Source organism: Podarcis melisellensis (assembly GCF_964234715.1).
Source record: "Podarcis melisellensis genome assembly, chromosome: 10".
Lineage (NCBI taxonomy): Eukaryota > Metazoa > Chordata > Lepidosauria > Squamata > Lacertidae > Podarcis > Podarcis melisellensis.
Genome location: NC_138542.1, coordinates 44,599,795 through 44,620,621, shown reverse-complemented (window position 1 = coordinate 44,620,621; position 20,827 = coordinate 44,599,795). Strand labels below are relative to the sequence as shown.

The 20,827-nt window shown below is 43.2% G+C and overlaps 1 protein-coding gene across 7 annotated transcripts in view; it reads right to left on the bottom strand.

Moving 5' to 3' along the window:
- The window catches only part of TCF20 (transcription factor 20), a 186,565-nt gene that overhangs the window by 152,074 nt on the left and 13,664 nt on the right, over window positions 1–20,827 (bottom strand). For 2 of the 7 annotated variants that reach the window (XM_081928640.1, XM_081928645.1), the window contains exon 1: window positions 615–950. The exons of the other annotated variants lie outside the window; for them this stretch is intronic. The gene's annotated coding sequence lies outside the window, so the exon portion shown is untranslated. Of the gene's footprint in view, window positions 1–614; window positions 951–20,827 lie in introns of those variants that run through there. 7 annotated transcript variants of the gene reach the window in all.

Here is a 20,827-nt window from a genome sequence, read left to right as displayed (position 1 = left end):
AGGAAAGATGGGGTTGGAGAATGAAAAAGAATGACAAGCAGATCCAAGCTCAGACCACAGCTCACTAGATGGCCTTAGGCAAGTCACTATCGCTACTACCAGATTTGAGAACTGATGAAAAATTATAAAGCACACTGTACATTTAAAGAGTGTTGCAGGAAATGCAAATAGAAGTATGTCATGAAATCCAAACCAAATCGTATCCGATATCTTCCTCCTTATGCAAAATATATACAGTAGTCATGAAAAAGAGCTGTCACTCATCCAACATAAAAGAAGGTTCTTTCCCTGAGATATGGAGCGTGTCACCTTGATTAAGCCCAGTGTTACTTGAATCAAGAGCCCCTTCATTATATGGTGAAGGCACAGGCAGCTGCATAAGAGCTGCTTATGCCAGATCAGACGAAGAGTCTCACAGTCCCACACTGTCTCCCATCCTTGCCTTAGGGCAGCTCACCAATAGAGCAAGATGGGGGTAGCTGTCCCTTGTGGCTTGCTCCCAGCATCTGAGGTACACTGAATATGGATGTTGCATTTATCTCTGGCAGCTAATAGCCATTGATTTACCAGCTAAACCTGAGAGAACAAAAACATTCTGGCAAATAAATACCCACCTTGAACATCAGCTGCTGGGAAAGAGAAGCAACTGGATTCCTCCTTGCCAGCTCCTGACATTCGCATTATGCCTGGGTTCCTCCCCTCCTCCTTCCATGGATGTTTAGGAAACACTTAAAAAACGAGCTACCCTCACTTCATTATCACCCGGCTTGGAAGAGGATTGTTTTGTTTTAATATGTGATCAATATCACTTCCCTTCCAAATCATATCGCCTTCCACCCAAGCTGTCAGCAAGTCAACAAGGGCTGACCTCTTCTGGCAGCTCTATTTAATCAGACCCTGAGAGGGAGCGAGAAAGAGACAGACAGACAGACAGAGCCTGCCGTTGTTTGCACTTTCTCTCTGTCTCCCTTCTCTTTCCCTGACATGAGTTACGCAGCATTTCATTCTACAAAAGCCAATCTGATTCTCACTGTGCAAATTTCTCCACGGCGTCGCTCTGTCAGGGCATTTCAGCTCTGCCTCTGACCCGCAAATCTTCCCACATAACTCTTTCAGTGTATCTCTCGCTCAGCCTGGCACGTCTCCTGCCATGCTGCTCGCCTGGATTCCACAGTTCTATCAATACACTCTCAGGCATGACTGCAAGATTGCAATGCCCTGTTCTCGATTCTCTCCCAAGTTCGGTCAACTTCCTCCCCCTGGAGTAATAAGGTCTGCATCGCAAGATTTGTTTCAAAGAGTGTCCTCACAGGGAAAAATCCGGCCACCAGGCTAATTTCATTTCCCACCTAAACAGCGTTTTAGCTGAAGAGGCAAGGACTGTACAGTGCATTCTAAACCACTGTTTACACAAATAAATGTAACCTCCTGCCTAGCCTATATTAAATGTGTCATCTCTGTCTCCTTTCTACCACTCAATTATGAAGTGGGGGGTTATTTTCTTCCTAAAATATGCAGGAATTATTCTAGAAAACGGATATATTCTCTCCTGGTACAAACATTGTAGTATGAGGCAGACTCTCCCCTGATTTTCTTAGCCCATGGAACATTCTAGAAGAGAGCTATGGAAGTGGGTATAGGAACTTCCGAAATATCATCTATTTGGCTTCCTAACATGGTGCCCATTTTCTCTCACCAAGATTTTCAAAAGCAAGTTCCTGTTAGCAATTCTCGCTTGGCTAAAAAAACTAAATGTATGTGCCATACTAAGAACTCTGATGTGCCCCTTATATTAGATGGATAAACAAATGAAGCTACCGGTATATACATTAGTCTAGCAAGAATATCTACTATTTCCCCCCTAACAAGGAGGAAAAGAATCATGGCACAGAAAAGCAGTATTTAATCAAATCTCTTTACCTCAAGCACAGCCTCCCACTGCCTCCCACAGAGCGCAACCTGCAGCTCCCGCTGTCATTAAAAGACACTAAGATATTAAACAAGAATTAAGCCCAGAGAAGCATGCTGGTAGAAATATACAAACGGAGAGAGGGTGAAAGGGGAAAGCAAGGTTCCCCTCACCCCCGAATTATCCATAGTAAATACACAACGTTAAATAACCTGCTGGTGGGGGCTTTTTGGAAGGGTCAGGGAGAAATTTCGTGCCTCCCTTAATAGGTCCATAGCAGGGGTAGTCAACCTAAGGCCCAGGAGTCAGATGCGGCCCATTCACCTTCAAAATCCGACTCGTGGACGGTCAGGGAATCAGCATGTTTTTACATGAGTAGAATGTGTCCTTTTATTTAAAATGCACCTCTGGGTTATTTGTGGAGCATAGGAATTCGTTCATCCCCCCCCCTTCAAAATATAGACTAGCCCACCACATGGTCTGAGGGACGGTGGGCCGGCCCACGACTGAAAAAGGTTGCTGACCCCTGGTCTATAGCCTTGTTCTGTGGCCTGGCTTTTGATATCTGTGTTTCCTAGCCTGACTCTTGTGCTGCATAGGCCCTTGCCAAGCCCAGAAGTGCGAACATTGTTTCTCATTCCTTTCCAAATACAACTCTCTCTACCTATAATAGAGGGGAACAGCGGGGGTCACTGTGTGCCTAGATTTTGGCATTTAAGGAGTCGATTTGCAGTTCTTGGCTTCCCAGGAATTAAGAGATCTGAAGGTTCTGCAAGGCCCTGTGTTTTTCTTTTAATCCTCCAGAGATCACGACCAGCTACTGGCTTTAATTCACTTAGTTGTTTTGACAGACCCGTACCCCATTGGGTGACCATCCCAAATCTTTCAGCTTAATTCTGCACACCTAGACATCCATGGGAGGGATATTTCCACTTCTTAAGCCATGTGACCCCCATGGGGAGTAGAGCTACACCCATGGATACTGACCTTGGACCGGCAGATTAGAACTCAGTACTCTTCACTCTCGCCCACCTCTAATTTCAAGCTGAACAAATTAAAAACAAAAGGTACTCCTCCAAAGGAAACCTAGCTATAGACTTTTGTGCAGTTCTTATATGAAGTTTCTCTTCAAAGGGGCCTTGAACTTGAAAAGCTTTGCAGGAGAGACAGTATAAAAGGAATAACATTTATTTAACCCCCCAGGGTGCTTCCACACCAGGCATTTAGTGAGAAACTGCAATGCTTCATTCACTCACATCTCGGTATGCCAACAGCATTTCCTTGGCCTAGTATATTGTATGTGGTTTGGGGGCCCTGCACACAAACACACCCCCACACACCCCCTGGTAATCTATTGGCAATAACTGTTGCTTATGTAAGTACGTATATTAGCATAGTCTACCTCACAGGGCTGTTGCAAAGATAAAAGGGGGAGGGGAGGCCACTGTACACAATCTTCGAGCTCCTGGAGGAAAAGGAAAATGCAAATATACATAGACAGATAGTCATTCACAGATCCTGTAAAGAAAAATAAGCATGCCAGAAAAGTAGCCCCACCACCACTTCAACTGCAATGAGTCATATTCCTGGTTATTATTACCCTTCATATTCCTGGTTGTTGTTGTTGTTGTTGTTGTTGTTGTTGTTGTTGTTGTTGTTGTTGTTATTAATTACCCACCCTTCACCCTAAAGTGGATTACAAGAGGGTGGATTACAACATTAAAACATATATTGAAAACAGTGTAAAACACACAAACAAGGTGGGTCCTAAAAATATATACCTCAAGTGCCAGGGTAAAGATGTGTGTCTTCAGCGAAATACCAAAACAAAACAAAAAGGTTTGCCAACCCTGATCAATGACAACAAGCAAAAAAATACTCTAAGTATGTGCAGTTTCATAACTCTGGTGTCTGAACTACCAACTCTCAGCCTAGCTTACATCATAGGGTTATTGTGAAAATAAAAAGAGGAGAAGGGGAAAACAATGTACACAGCCCTGAGTTCCTAAGAGGAAAAGCAAGATGCAAACAGGAAACAACAACAAGCAAGAGATCCCCTAAAGCATGTGTGGTTTTTACAACTCTCAGCAAACACACACTCATGAACAATACTTTTGCCATTCTTGATAAACAAAAAAGTATCCTTATGTTAAAATACAGTCTGTAGGATTTTTAACTTGCTGCAGCAGCAAGGTGTTTGATAATTTTATGGTTGTATCTGCAAGTTCATTTTGTATTTCTGTTTTTATGGTTACTTTATATTAATAAATAACAGCCCCATGACAAGCAGTAGCTACTGTGTGGGAGAGATGGAAAACTTTGGGTCTACAAACTTATGCAACTTTTCATTTTCATCCTTGCTGCAGTCTTTAGGAGCCTACAGTTACATAGGAACAAGTTTCCTTTTCCCCCCTTTGTCCTTTTTGGTCTTCCGAGCAATCAGAGAGATGAGTAGCTGCTTCCAATCTCTTCTCAGAACACCTTATTAACTACAAGGCACCATGCCAAATCCCAAGACAGGGCAGTCTCAGATGCCATCCAGGAATTCATGCAAAGGCAGAAACGTGTTTGGTAGTAAACTAATACAGTACTACTGCTAGAACAGGCCAATGTCTGAAGAATTCTAGTTGACGGTAAATGGATTCTATCAGAGGAAAATGATGGGATGTTGTACTTGTTTCTTTGTCAGGGGGATATGTGGACTGAAGGCTTGTTTTTTTATTATTAATAGCACATAGCATCAGTAATTTAACAGGTATTAAGAGCTTAGCTATATCCCAATTCCGGAGACATGTTGGGTCTGGCTAATGACACAAATTTTAACTGTTGCAACAGGTTGTAGTCATGCAATTCTGTCTTTATTGCAATTTGCCTGTTGCAGTGGGTTCAGAGAGCTTGTCTCACAAAACCAACGTCACATTATGCATTTCCCTGCATACATGGAAATGCCTCCAGAGTAAAACCACAAGAGCCTACAGCTGACAAGAGCTTGTTCAGCAGGTAAAGAGAAATGGTCAACTGAGCAGCTACTATTATAAACACAGGAACCTGAACTGATGTAGGCAAAAGGAGAAATGCCATGCCAGAGGACAGGAATCTGACACCAATGATTAAAGCAAATCTCTAGGAAATGTTTCCCGACAGTGAAGTCTATTAGATTGATGCATAGGCTCCCAAGGGATACAGTGGAAATCCCATCTCTCTGCTCAATTGAAGAGAGGAAGTGAGCAGTAAAAATCGCAGTGCAGGATACTAAGCAAAGAGCGAAATGGACAGTGCCTATCTGCTCAGATTGCAGTTAGCAGGCTGTGGTCTGTATCCATACTAATTTTAAAAAGCATGGCAAGTCCAAGATGAAGGTGGTAGTGAGTAGCTTTTATTGTCTATAATTGAGAAGTGATCAAAGACATGTACCAAAATTATTTATAATTTGCTAGTGTCCATCTGTTGAAGAGAAGATAAGTGTTTGCCTCCATTCTTAGTTCACTGGTCATCAGTGCACAATATTAAAGACAGAAGGTTTTGAGTTTCTGTAACATACGTAGCCCTAACATTAAATATAGATTCACACATGCATGTTCATCACTTAATGACAGCAGAATCAAACAGAAGCCGCTCTGAAGCAAAGACAAAAATGAGTGAAAAATGGGATTGTGGGACAGTGGGAAACTGCCAAGTTTGTCAGCATATTTTTCCTCATGCCAGGTTTGGGATCACTCCTGGCCCCAACACAACTTTCTGCATAGAAAACTACGACTGTGTTTGGACATCACTATAAATTATTGTTTATTATAAACTATGGTTAATCATTATGAGAACAAGCCTAGACAAGCCTCACTTCTCTCTCGTTTTTAAGCACGTCCATGAGGAACAGATTGGAAACTTTCACTTCTGTTTTGACTAACCACAGTTTGTATGTCCAAACCCAGACAAACTATGTTAGTCAATTGTTCTTTACTGAAATAAGCCAAACTGCGGTTCACAAAACCAGCTTGTTTCAATGAAACATAGTCAAGTTTTACCAACTTTTGATTGAAATTTAATGCTAAAATGTGGACAGTTGGAAGTGGAAGCAAAAGCTTTCAGTCTTTCTTGTGGCTGCCCTGGAAGAGAGGGGAGAGGGAAAGTACACAAGACTTTGGCTTGCATAGGCTAGTTTGCATAATGTCATGGCTGTGCCTGACTTAGAAGCAGGCATGAAGTTCTTGGAGGATGAACTGGATGAAGACCTTGAGGAGCAGGCAGGCCCTCCAACTCTGAGGATCTCCTTGAGTGGCCCTCTGGGTTGCTACCTGCATACCCTACAACATTTCTCTGAAATAGGGACATTCCATTCCAGAATAATAACTTTAATATTTATAGCCCATATTTAGAGCCCACCCATCTGATTGGGTTGCCCCAGCCACTCTGGGCAGCTTCCAACGCATATAAAAACAAAATAAAACATTGAACATTAAATACTTTCCTATACAGGGCTGCCTTCAGATGGCTCAGGGATCGGATAACTCCATACACTCCTTACATTTCTCCAATGATAAATGGACATCCTAAAGAAAAGTGGGACATTCCAGGATCAAATCAGAAACTGGGACAGTTTCTCTAAATCAGGCACTGTCCCTGGAAAATAAGGACATTTGGAGGGTCTGTACCTGATGAAGAACCAATGTTAGAAACTGAGATATGAAAGCTAGGAGCTAAATGGCACCTTAAGCCTAGGTTACAGGCGCAACAATGGAATGTTTAGGCACACTTTTTAAATAACAAGCATACAAAGCTGAAAATGAATGAACTGCAGCTAAAATATTATGTTCATTTTTCACGTGCTCTAGTCCTTCCCCTGCCTACCCTCCTAATATTCTTAAGAGGGTCTCTTCTCCAGTATTCAGAGAGTAGCTAAAAGTGGGGAGACAGAAAAGGGTCCTCCTTTCCTTCCACTCTGCAGTTTTAATCTGAAATCTTAGGCACAGTACTGCGCCCAGAGCTCAGAAACTGCTTGTGCTAATGAAATTCCCTGTCACAAAAAACGTGCCTAGAAAAATGGGAGTTTCAAACACTGTGAAGAACCCCTGGAATTTTCAGAGAAGGAGGTGGAGCTGTTCACCAGTGAGAGCAATATCACCAAAAGCTTTGGGTCCAGGCTGAAGAGCAACAGCGCAGTATGCATGTACACACCCAGAGTCATTGGTCTGTTTGTAAGTAAGGGGTCAATTGATGAGTAGTGTATCTCTGGTACTCCGTCACTGCCTGCAGCTGTGGTTAGTGTGTGATTTGTATTGTTTCCTAATAAAATATTTCAATTTAAATGCTCAGGTCATTGGAAAAACAAACATTTACATGTCATTAATACTATTTTTAGTTTTGCTTACTAAAGACAGGTCAAATAAACATGTTAAATCAGATCCCAACCCATTTAAGGCATTGGAAATGCAAAAATCCAGGAAACGTAATTATTCTTCCCCACACCCACACCCCAAATCCAGAAAACCTTCTTCTTCTCATGGCCATGAATGCAAAGCGCTCTACCAACAAACACTCCTAGCCTAGCAGGAATACAGAAAGAAGGTATATAACATCAAAGAGTGGCAAAAGACAAATTAAAACTCTCTAAAAGTACACCTACACCCCCACTCCTAACCATTTTTCTCCAGTGAGAATTTCAATGTAGCAGTGAAAATTCCTCCCCATGTCTAAGCCTCACCCCCCGCCTAAAAGATAAAGCTTTGAATGACATAGGATGGGGAGAGGTGTAGCTATTGGAAATGGCCCAGTTGTTTTTAGTCACTTTCTGATGCTCTGTCTGTACTCCTGGCTCAGCATTTAGCCAGGTGTGCTAATGGGTGCAGGGGGCTTGGTGTCCATGGCCATGAGATGTTATGTGGGTTGCAGCCCATTTATGTAGGGGTACAAAGGGGCACTTGGGAGCCCTTCTAGCTTAGCCCCGACTCCCCCTTCCAGTTTGACTGTTTTGAGTAGTCATTACAATTTCTCCCAGCAGCTATTTTATAATTAAAAGCAAGGATTTATAAAAAGCAGATTAAAAACCAGCAGTTTTCTGAGATACGCTCTGCTTGCAATTCCAATTAATCATGTGGCCCTGCAAAACAGAATTTCCATGCAACATGTCTCTTTTTCTCCCTAGGAATGTGGTGCTGTTTGTCCATACGACCGTTCCAAATTATTTACATCCTTACGTCACACGGTTTCGAGCAAATCACATTTCAGCAGAGCTAAACACTTACTTGATTCGGAACTGTTTCTCTCTCAGCTGCTTCCATCCTAATGTGGATGCTGCCTGTTTGAAATGTCCCACCCACGGTGTACTGTTTTGGGAATCTCTGCAGGGAACTCTGGGACAGGTGCCCAGAAAGCCTCTGAACAGTCTAAAATTACTTTTAAGTCAAGCAATGCTAATGTGAATGCAGAGCAAGCCCATAACAGTTTACACGAAGCCATCTGCGCTCAAGATGTGTCCACACAGCTGGTTGAGTCTCCTAGGCTGCCAAGGTTGGAGCTTGGCCTCATCCACACACCGGTGACAGTGTACCATGGATGGACCACTTGTTCCAGCAAGTTAGCTAATGGCTATCATTGTAGTTCCACAGGATCATAACCCACACATAACCCAGGAAGGTGCTGCTAGGCCCTCAGCACCAGTGGGTGGTCATGACTACAAAGCCACCAACAAGGCTTTTCATTAGGTACAACTCAATGATACAATATGTCCTCAAGTAGTTGCTAAGAAATATAAATACAAGGGAGAATAATCCTCAAAGAAGCTGAATAGTGGCTGCAATCCAGACCCACCTGCACAAAGTGGGATACACAATTGCTATGAGTAAGTGCTGTCTGGTCTGAGTTGTTGGGCTATGCACTAGATGTGTGGGGGAAGGGGGACATTCCTGTATCTTCATTGCCAGAGGTTCCAGGTGAGTGGAAGAGACCTGTGATGGGAATTGATTGTGTTTTTAATCCTGAAGTCCTTTGTATGGGGGAAACTACAAAAGAAACAGCTGGCTGCCTGAATTTAAAAAGCATGGGGCTTGGCTCACTCTTTAATCAAAAGAGCCCCCAGCAGAGTTTAGAAACACAAGCATGTATAACATTTGTCTAGCACAGAAAAAATAGGTTATTAGACCTTTAAATAACTCCTTTTAGACACTTAAAATGTGCTGCTTTGTCTTTCCCCTTTCTTAACCCCTTTCACAGTGAATAGACCACACACTTTAGTAAGTTTAAATGCTTTACTCACATAATATGAAGTTTCATTAATGCATCAGCCAACGCAACAGCAAAGTTAGCACAGGTAAAAACTTTTTGAGTACAAAATACAAAATCAGTTCCAAATGGGAGTCCGGGCTTGGAGTAGAGCCCAGGCATATCTGTCTGCTCACATGGTGTGAAGAAGAGAGAGAGAGAAAAGGAAACAGGAAAACCTTTACCTCCTCCCTCCCCAAAGGCGAGGGAGCGTGACCCAGTGGAGCCTTCTCTAGCAAATTCAGGTCTATGGTCTTAGCCTCTTCAGGCATTAACTAACATATACTGCACGTGCATTCTTAGGTTTCACTGCACAAACTCCCACAACCTGCTTGTTGAACTTTGGGTCCAATAATTTACAATAATCACAACAGCACAGCTAAGTGTAATGGGCTTGTGCCTGTGGTAGATAGTGCCCAGGAGCCTGTGGGCTCTATCCCCTATTCCAGCCTTCCTCAGCCTCTTGCCCTGTGTGCTGGCTGGGGCAGATGGGGACACCAGGCTGCGAATGACAAATCATCATATATCAGCTTGGTTTAATGCAGTTCTGCCTTATACAGTGGTACCTCAAGTTACATACGCTTCAGGTTGCATATGCTTCAGGTTACAGACTCCACTAACCCAGAAATAGTGCTTCAGGTTAAGAACTTTGCTTCAGGATGAGGACAGAAATCCCGTGGCGGCGGCACGGCAGCAGCAGGAGGACCCATTAGCTAAAGTGGTACCTCAGGTTAAGAACAGTTTCAGGTTAAGAATGGACCTCCAAAACGAACTAAGTTCTTAACCTGAGGTACCACTGTACTGTGGGCAGGATCCAAAGAACCATGTAGCTAGTTTTGTTCGCTCAGTAGGGCTTTGGAGCTGCACTTTTCAATAGCTTTGTCTACTGTCTGGCAAATCACAGAAAACCAGGTTAGAAATTGTTACTGAAACTTTCCTCAGTTTCGTGTTTTAACCTATACAGTCGCTTCTAGTGCCAGATGCTGTATGCCAGGTAGCTGCAGCCACAGACTCCCCCTACCATCTCCACCTCTGTCTCTCCTTCACCTCCTCTGTGCTGAGGCCTTCTGAGCCATTGCTCTGTGGAAGGGACGCCTCCTCAGAGCAAAGGCATTGTGGGGATGTGGCTCTGCAGTATACTTGTTCCACTTCCACGTTGCAGAGAAAGAAACCTTCAAAAGCCAAAACACAGGAGTAAATTATAAAGCCCACCTACAATTCAAGGTGTGATGCAGCCAGCACGGCGCTTTCCGGTGTTATTGGACTCCAGTTCCCATCAAACCCAGCCAGCATCGCCAGTCGCAAGACATTAAGGGAGTCGTAGTCCAATACCATCTGAATGGCATCACTTTGTCTACCCCTTAACAAATAGTCACAGCTGTAGCTAAGCTAGTATGCAATGAATTATTTTGAAAGTCTGCTTAGACTCGGAAGTTATACTTGGTTCATTCCACCCCCACCCCCGCCGCTGCCTAATTTTAGGTGGACCATTAAAATATTTTTCTTCTGCACAGCTTTTGGCTGGCTATAAATGTCATTAACTCCACTCTGTTTTTTAATGCAGATTTTTTCCCTCTTGTTCTTAATCCATTTTTCGTATTGCTTTAAAGTTAGCTATAAATTCACTTGAGCAACCTTTTGGCACCGAAAGGAAACTCTCATATCTATTTGAAGAGGAAGAGATATATGAATATCAACGCTTTAGTATTTATGACACCTAAACATGAACATGTACATTCTGAAAATTTGGAAGTAGTTTTAATAAAAATTACTCATGAGTTATGCCCCTCATCTTCATAAAGTGTCAGGCTCGTTTAGCTTGTACACTGTCTGCTTAAAGTAAAACAAAAATGTGCCCACCTACATCCCATTGTCAAATGCTAAAGGGTACGGGGAAATATAGGAGCAGTTTTTTAAAAAAAAACCCAAAAAACCCCCACAACTCTCAAGTCACTTCACTAGAATGGGAGGGAGAACTGAGTAGAGGGTGGGGACTGAGAAGAGATGGCGTACAACTCAAACTAGAGTATTGCAGGGGCATTTGGCACTAATTATATACATCTAAAATATTTGCTACTGGGAAGGGATTTACAGTAACCCAGTTTCTTCATAGTCTTTTCAAAAACAGAATTCCAAAGTAGCTGCCCACTTTAGTCCCTAAAGTAAAGCAAATATATGAGAAACTCTGGAATTATTTGTGTGAGTTTATCAAAGGTGAAAGTTCCAGACTAGAAGTTCCTGAAAGCCTCCTCAAGAACAGATGCAAGGCAGTGAAAACAGACTCTCCATGCAATCCTTTCTCCATACCCCTCTGTTGGGCAAATGCATGCTACAGAATATATTGTCCAAGTTCCAAGACAAGGAATTCATAAAACCCATTCCAGCTCTGGACCACAAGCAGAACCCCATTTCCACCCCCTTTACAGTGGACCCTCTAGTTATGTACTGCTCTGGATACGTAAATTATGGGTTATGAAAGTGGCAAACCCGTAAGTGTATACTTCCGGGTTTCGCCATGCAAGCATGTGCACAAGCGCTCTGCGCACTTCGCACATGCGCAGAAGCACTCTGCGTGCTGCGTGCGTGTGCAGAAGCAGCACCTCTGCCTACAGGCTTTTTGGGTTGCAGATGGACTCACTGAACAAATTTAATTCGTATCCAGAGGGTCCACTGTATTTGAAATTACCTTTTAACTGTTAATAAAATATGTGAATTTACAGGAATGGCACAATACATTCTACTTGAAATGCCAGACATCCGTCTTGTACAAAACCACCACTCTTGGGACCAAAGCCCAGAGGCAGAGCACATGCCTTGCATGCAGGAGGGACCCAAGTTCAATTCCTCATTATCTCCAGTTAAAAGGAGCTTGGGCGGAGGGCCCACAAAAGACCTCTGGGTAGGACTTTTGAGACCTACTGTCACTCACGGAAGACTGTACTAAGCTAAACCACAATCTAGTTTAGCAACAAGCAGGCTTCAAAAGTAATAGTTCTTTTAACTGAACAACATTTTTGGGCTGATACATCAGGTATACAGATATGCAATTGTTAATACAGTGTTACCTTGGTTCTCAAACTTAATCCATTCTGGAAGTCTGTTCCAAAACCAAAGCGTTCCAAAACCAAGGTGCGCCTTCCCATAGAAATTAATGGAAAATGGATTAGTCCATTCCAGACTTTTTAAAAGAACCCCCAAAACAGCAACTTAACATGAATTTTACTATCTAATGAGACCACTGATCCATAAAATGAAAGCGATAAACAATGTACTGCATTCACACAATCTATCAATCAGTAGCTGAACTGGGTTCCACACAGTCACAAAAACAAAAGAAAGAGAGCTGCAAATATAAAAAGGCAAAAAAAAAAAAAGCAAAAACAGACAGACCTCAGCGTAACACTCAAATCAGAAGCATAACACTCAAAACGGAGCACGTTTAGCTTCCGAAAAACGTTCGCAAACTGGAACACTTACTTCTGGGTTTGCAGTGTTTGGGTTCCAAGTTGTTTGAGTACCAAGGCATTTGAGAACCAAGGTACCACTGTACAGGCGCCTCCCCATTTATATGCAATCAACTTGCACACGACTATGTAGATGCACAGCACCGGGAAAGAAAGAAATAATTAGAATCACAACCAGAAATGGCGGGAGAGAGCTGAAGAGTTCTTGTGGCTCACAAGCAGACTCTTCCCAGAGCCTGTGGGTGGAGGAAGCCCCAAATCTCAGTGGGACTTTGTTTAGGCTGCTCAACCTCCCCACAGGTAGCACACCAGCAGCACTTGCTTTCCTACATGTCCTGTATGCTTCGGCCAGCCCCAGAACTTCACATCTGGATATTTAGAGAGAAAGCTGGAGAGCACGGGGAAATAGGCATTTAGAGGTTTTTTAGAGGGTCTCCCTGCTTTACGTGATTTCACTTATGCCTGAGGGGCCCCAGAACACAACCTCCTGCATAAGTATATTTCTATTGGTGAAATTGTTGTCCTCCTTGAGTCTAGTGCTTGAATTGTGGCCCTTTTCCTTTTTTTTTTTTAAAGCAAGCTAAGGGGACAGTCACAAAGGAAAAGCGAGGCAGGGCCCCTCTGGCCCACCTGTAATTTGAGCACTGCTTAAGCCTAATGGATGAGATGGAATAGAAATGTAATAACTAAATATAACCTGCCAGGTGACAGGCATACCCACATGTCTTTCCTCACTGCTTTAGCAGAAACATTTAGAAATTCCACTAAGACCTGCTCTGGAATACATCTTAATTAACAATCTAAAGCAAAGGGTGAACAATGAAGTCCAAAATATGCTGATAACACAAAGCTGTTCATTACAGTAGAGTCCAAAGCAGTCTCTGAAAGAGTTGCAGAAAGATCTCGCATAATTGGATTACTGAACAACACAATGAGCACATGAAATTTAATGTTGATAAGTGAAAAATAGTGCAGGTTGGGGAGGGAAATAATCTGCTCTCTGTGGTTGGATTTTTGAATAACTTGGGAAAGGGATTTTGAAGGCATTGTATATAGACCATTGAAAACACCACTTCAGCATACAGCAGCCATTACTAAGGCAACGAATGTTACAGATAGTTACAAAAGCAATGGAAATGGTTAGGGCACATCTAAAAATCATTGTGTGTCTAGCTGGACCTTGAGGACTTTGTTCTCTTTCTATCACCCTGGGTCAAATCAAATACTGTAGTATTAGAAAATGCACAAAGGAACAAGTTTTAGAAAATTCGAGCTAGGGATTACCATTTTAGAAACTATACAGTGGTACCTCGGGTTAAGTACTTAATTTGTTCTGGAGGTCCGTACCTCTGGAGGTCCGCAAAGTTCTTAACCTGAAGCACTATTTCTGGGTTAGTGGAGTCTGTAACCTGAAGCATATGTAACCTGAAGCGTATGTAACCCGAGGTACCACTGTATGGTGTAGAGAATGTGTGTTTGTGTGTGTGGCTAAAAACTATTACAGTCATACTTCAGAAGTCAAATGGAATCTGTTTCAGAACTCTGTTTGACCTCCAAAATGTTCAGAATCCAAGGTGTGGCTTCTGATTGGCTGCAGGAAGCTCCTGCAGGCAATTGGAACCCACGTCAGATGTTCAGGTTCCAAAGAACGTTTGAAAACTGAACATTCACTTCTGGGTTTGCAGTGTTCCGAAGCCAAAACATTTGAGCCACAAGGCGTTCGACTTCTGAGGTACAACTGTACTTGCCTTTGGCACAGCAATCTTATGCTCACATTATGTGAGGATCAAAGCTAATATCACCACTATTCCAGTGGACTGGCTACTATATCCAATGTAAGGTTTAAAAGGTAAAGGTAAAGGACCCCTGGATGGTTAAGTCCAGTCAAAGGCAACTATGGGGTGCGGTGCTTGTCATCTCGCTTCAGGCCAAGGGAGCTGGCGTTTGCCCAAAGACAGCTTTCTGGGTCATGTGGCCAGCATGACTATACCGGTTCTGGTGCAATGGAACAAATGTAATGGAAGCCAGAGCACACGAAAACACTGTTTACCTTCCTGTCATAACAGTACCTGTTTATCTACTTGTACTAGTGTGCTTTTGAATTGTATCCAATGTATGATCAGCCCAGGAGCAGAGATGGAAAACATAAAACAGGAAATACAACCATGGCATAAAAACATATGCCCAGCAGCCCTAGAAAGTCCTCCTGTGCCCACAAGCCAGCCATGAAGCGCATGAACTCCTGATGATGGGGGGGGGGACCCAGCACATGCCCCTGCAGCGCCACATACACTGAACATGCACAATAATGCTACAGCAGTAGCACCAGTGGCAGAGACAGCAACAACCCTGAAACTGAAAGTTCCCAGGTATTCCTACAGACAGGCTTTTGAATCCCCTTATGCTTCTCACAGCCACCATTTTGGAGCATTGCACAAAAAACAGAGGACTAGTAACTACAAAACATACCAGCCACATAGCTGGCTGGGCTGGATGTCTGTAGACAGCCTGTAAAAGACCCACTCAGGTTGTGAAAGATGGCGTCGCCAAGCAACCCAAGGAGATGTTAAGGACATGCAACAGAGGCAGACACAGACAGGCACCCCAATAACAGTAGCCTCCAGTGAGTCATTCCAAAGGGCATGGAGCTGGGAAATGGGGGGTGGGAGTTCAAGCCCAACTAGGTGGAAGAAAGAAAACATGCCTCCACTCACCATTTGCATGCACAAAGAAAAGTCAAGCCTGGGTCAAAAAAGGGGGAGGTAACAAGCCTTGAACCCACACTCAATCTGAGCAGTGTTCTCTGAGACACTCAGTCACAGTGGCAGACAGCAACCAGACCAGGAAAGTTCAATTCCCCACTGCCTGAAGCCCCAACACCAACCCATAGATGTCAGGAGCACAGGGCGTGCGGAAGGAGTCCCATCCAAGTGGAACAGCTAACGTTTTATGTGCTGGAGCTCCCTGGCTTAAATCTAGAGTACAGTACTACTGCTCAATAGAATGGGCCAGGCATGCAAACTTGAGCCAAAAAGGGCAGATGCTGCATAGGCTCCAGCTGGGAAACAATCTGGTCCTTTGGGGTAAGCCAACTCTTTTGGCCCACCCTAGTCCCTGTGACCAATCCACCCCAATTCTGCTATTTTGCTGGAGAGCCCAGTCCTGCTGGGTGACATCCAGCAGGACCCCTTGACATCTCCATCGTCATCCCCATCTCTGTCTCCCTCATCCCATTCTCCCACCCTCAGCTGACTGCTACATGCACACTGGCAACATCACCCATCCCACTTGTTTCCCCTTTCAGACTCCAGGGAACAAAACGAGCCAAGAATGGAAGGGGCATTGCCCCTGAGCCCATCTAACGCCCTGAAGCCTGCCATGCTCCTACTGGAGTAGGAGAAAAGGATCCCTTTCAGCACCCCATGGCAACAAAAAAAGCAGCACATGCAGTGTAAGGTAAAGGTAAAGGTACCCCTGCCAGTACGGGCCAGTTTGTGTCCGACTCTGGGGTTGCGCGCTCATCTCGCTCTAGAGGCCGGAAGCCGGCGCTGTCCGAAGACACTTCCGGGTCACGTGGCCAGCGTGATGAAGCTGCACTGGCGAGCCAGCACCAGTGCCACACACGGAAACTCTGTTTACCTTCCCGCTAGGTAAGCGGTCCCTATTTATCTACTTGCACTTAGGGGTGCTTTCGAACTGCTAGGTGGCAGGAGCTGGGACCGAATGGCGGGAGCTCACCCCGCTGCGGGGATTCAAACCGCCGACCTTACGATCAGCAAGTCCTAGGCACTGAGGTTTTACCCACATGCAGTGTAGTCAAAGCCTTTATTGAGTAGCATACTGCTAGAGTGCGCAACATGCTGGATTAAACTAGTAATAATAGTACTCTTCCATTCCAGCTCTAATCAAGATTACTCAGAAGTTGTCCTATATGGTTCACTGGGGCATCCATTGGATTACAATGGTACACTACTGACCATTGAGTAGTACTGTACTCTTCACAAGCACAGCACAACCTCACTAGCACAGATATTTTTCTTTAAAAATGGAACAAAGATTCAGGCACAGCAGAGGCACCCATGGCTGTTAACCACCAGAAGAGCACAAACAGCACTCACGGTATCTTTAAGGTCAGGGGTGAAAAAATCTAGGGAAATCCAGAATAGGGTTGCTGAAGAGGGCAGAAAGGAAGAGAAAGCAGAGGGAGAAGAGCTGGCTCCTTCAGTGGTAACTAAGACTTCTGAATTTAGATTGTTCCCTATTGGTCTTAGTCACAATATTTATCAACAAGACTTGAATTAACCTGATGGTACTGGATAAACATGTTTTGGGAAGACAACAGTCCAGAAGTCAAAATAAATTATGTCTAGTTTACCAAATAAAATGTAATCTAGTGACTACAGTTTATTCTATGCTTTCTCCAAGGAGCTCAAAGTGGCACAGATAGTTCCCCTGTCATTTTTGCCTCATAACATATTATGTGAAGGAAGGCACTCAAGGAGCTTTATCAGGGATTTGGATTCAGTCTTGCCAATCTCTCCTGCTGTTTCTTCCCGGGCTCCTTTGATCCTGAAGGTAACATATAGTTACCATGGCAATAGTCAGTGACAACCTTCCCCCATGAATCTGAAAAAATTACCTAGTCATGACATTTAAGTTGGTGGCTATTGCCACACCTTGTAGAAGTTAATTCCATACTTTAACAATGTGCTGTTAGAAGAAGTTTGGGTCTAGCTGCCCCAAAGTCCTTTTAAGTACTGGTAGAGAAGTGAAACAGGAAATTGGCAGATGGAACAGCAGAAGTGTCTGTTGCTGTTTCCTAGAGATCCTTCAGATGGTCTCTTTATTGCTTGCACAAAGCTTATGTGGCGACTAGACTATGTCCGGTCTTTATTGAGCATCAAGACCAGCTAGTTATATGGCAATGAGCTTTCATCCTGAGTTGATTGTGCAATAAGGTAACACTCCCTTCTTTCTGAAGAAAATTAAGGGGTCTGGAGTGATTATACCTGCCATATTAGGGGCCTCAAATATGTGCTGCCAAGCGATGGGGACAAGTTTGGTGGGGACTCTTCTATCTGAATACTTCCGAATGACATGCATCAGACATAAACCCATGCAGTAGTTCATTATTTGCAGATTTTGGTATCACATGTCCATTGCATGCTTTCTGTTGACAGGAGTGTTATGTGTGTTGTTGTTGTTGTTGTTGTTGTTGTTGTTGTTGTTAACACCACTATTATTAGCCCACCATTCACTCTAAGGTCCCAGGGCAGGTTACAACAATTAAAACACAATGTTAAAAACATTTTAAAAGGACTTAAGACCACAAAGATAGGTCCTAAAACTATACATCTCAAGTGTTAAAAGTCAGGGTAAAGAAATTGTAATTGTTTCAAGTCAGCACCCCCAAAATGTTCTGCACTTTCATTATTGGTAAAGCCATGTTTCACAGAATCAAAATGGCTGACAAGAAAAGAAAAGATGTCAAAGAAACCACAATGTCGAAAGCAGCTTTTTATTGTAACAAGAAATTAAAAAGTGCACTCATTTCACCAGCCAACGTATTTGTGATATATTCTGTCTATCAGCCCTCAACTGTGACTCCTCAGTAACATGCCTCTTTTATCTTGAAATCACTTTTCAGTCTCTCTCATTTAGATTAATGCATGAAAAGCTGCACTAATTCAGATTTATTCTGCCTCTCCATTTAATGCCTTTCAGGCAACATAAAGCACGTTTGGAAATAAAAATTGATGCATGACTAACGCACACCACCAGTATATTGGCGCAAAAGTGACGATCTGGCAGAGCTGCCTGTTAGGTTTTGCCTTTATTCCTACACATACACCCCAATTAGCCACAAAAGCTTTTCAGAGAGCAAGTGTTTGAGGTTTGCAATCAAGGTTTCTGGAGACTTTGAATTTCCCTGCTGTCATCAGCACTGAGACACACAGACCCATTCACAGATTTAGTCCACCAGGATCATCGGAACAAATAACCATCCTTCAGACTCCTCAGGCTTTCCTCTGATCTCACACCCTCAAGCAGGAATCCCTGCAACTGAGGGGGAGGAAGAGCATATTTCCCTCTGTCTTAACTATAACCGCTTCCAGTTGCCACAAAATGTCCTGCTCCATCTCACAGCATGCCCTCAAACCCAAACCGTCCAATTCCTACAAATGTAGAATAATACTAATTTTTTAGTTGATTCTGTGTGACCCACATTTCCTCCAAAGAGCTCAAAGTGGGATACAGGTTCTCTCTCTCACCATCACACCCGCACAACTACCCTATGCTGGCAGGTTATGCTAAGAGGCAGTGACTGGCCCAAGGTCACCCAGAGAGTGGCTGAGTGGAAGGTTGAACCCTGATCTCTCCCGGGTTCTAGTGCAATGCTCTCACTGCTACACTGCAATGGCTCTCAAACATTTACAGGGAACTTTGGAATTTAAAGCATATGAATATAAGAAGAGCCTTGAGGGATCAAGACTTCTCTTGTCCAGCATCCCAATTAGAATAGTGGTCAAATTATGCTACTGGAAGCTTGCAGCAGGACATGAAGACAACTGTCCTTCCTTGTTTTTGCCCCCTTCCCCTTCCCATCCCCACCCACAATCTGGAACCCAGAAGACTAGCACCTCCAGACCTGAAGGTTCCCTTTAGCTAACAAGATTAATTCGCACTGATAGAACTGTCACTCATAAATTTGCCTAATCCCATTCTGGTCATAACACCTTGTATGTGGCAATGAATGCTATGCATAATACATGCATTGTGTGAAGGACTATGTCTGTGTTAAATCTACCATCACTAAATTTAATTGGGTGACCCCAAGCTCTTGTATTAAAACAGAGGGGAAAGGGCGGGAAACCCTCTGTCTCTCCACACATAATTGTATAAGTCACAACAGTGGCTAACCTGTGGCCTTCCAGATATTGTTGGGACCCCAACTCCCATTAGCACCAGTCATGTATGATCATGGACTAGTAGGAGACTCAGGTGCTAAAGGGGTTTTTATAAAATCAAAGTAGCCCAAAGAGAACCAAGCAGTGGCATAGCCTGAGCTGCCAGCGCCTGGGGCCACACAGTGGGGGACAGAAATGGATGGAGTACACATGTGCATTCAAATGCCTATTGGCATCTGTGTCACCCAGGAAATCACAGCTGCAGAGAAAAGTAAAGAAGAGACATTCTGTTGTCTGGAGAGGTCACTTCCTGGTTCGAATGGAGAAGCTGTTTTATTTTTTTATTATTATTAAATTATTTTTTATTAATTTTTCATTAATAACAATCCAGTGGAGCCCACATTAATACAATACCAAATCATGCCAAATCACAATACAATAAAAAAGCCAATTAATCAGTTCCGAATTCAATGTTTTTGGATGACTTCCTGTGTTCCAGTTATCTGGAGTTGATGTTAATCCTTGTTCCTGCTCCAATTCTCTTAATTAGTCCAACTTCTACAATTCCGATCTTATTCCTTTGTTTTAGCAGCCACTGGTGTGCTTTTGTTCGTATTTAATAAATCCATATCCATTAACTTACAGAGGGAATTTATATCCTGTAGTTTCTGTGTGAAATATTTGTTTACCTTCTTCTTTTCCTTCATGTTGTAATCATTCAATTTTCTTCAACACTGCCCCTCCTCCAAAAATTCATTTCTAAGTACGCCACAACTCCATTTTGCCTCTCCAAAACCGAAAGCACTCCAGTGTCCAGCCATGACTCTTGGCTTACTTCCAGCACTTATCTCCTTTACTCCTTTCCAACCTTCTCATGAGCGGGTGTCTTGCCAAAACCATAATAAATCAAAATTAGAGTTCTCTTTAGTAGGCAATGTCACAAATCATCAAAGTATTTCACACAGTCTATTCTTTCAAGTACTCTGTAAAGAAAATTATAGGTTCTTGTTGAATCCCTCTTGCACTTCATATATAGTTGTAATCCATTCAGTGAAGGTTGCTGAATCATAGCACAACAAATATAATGTAAATATAATGTAAAACGAGAACAAAGGCCAAGCTCTTCACTTACATAGCGTTCCAATTACAATAGCAAGAGTCCTCTCCAGATCAAAACACAGGCACTCAGTGGCTGATTCATTTAGCAGGTTATCTTTCTCCTTCATCCAGAACACACCTGTTTCTTAAGTCCAGATCCATTTTAAAAGAAACAGAAGTACCTCCGCTCATGG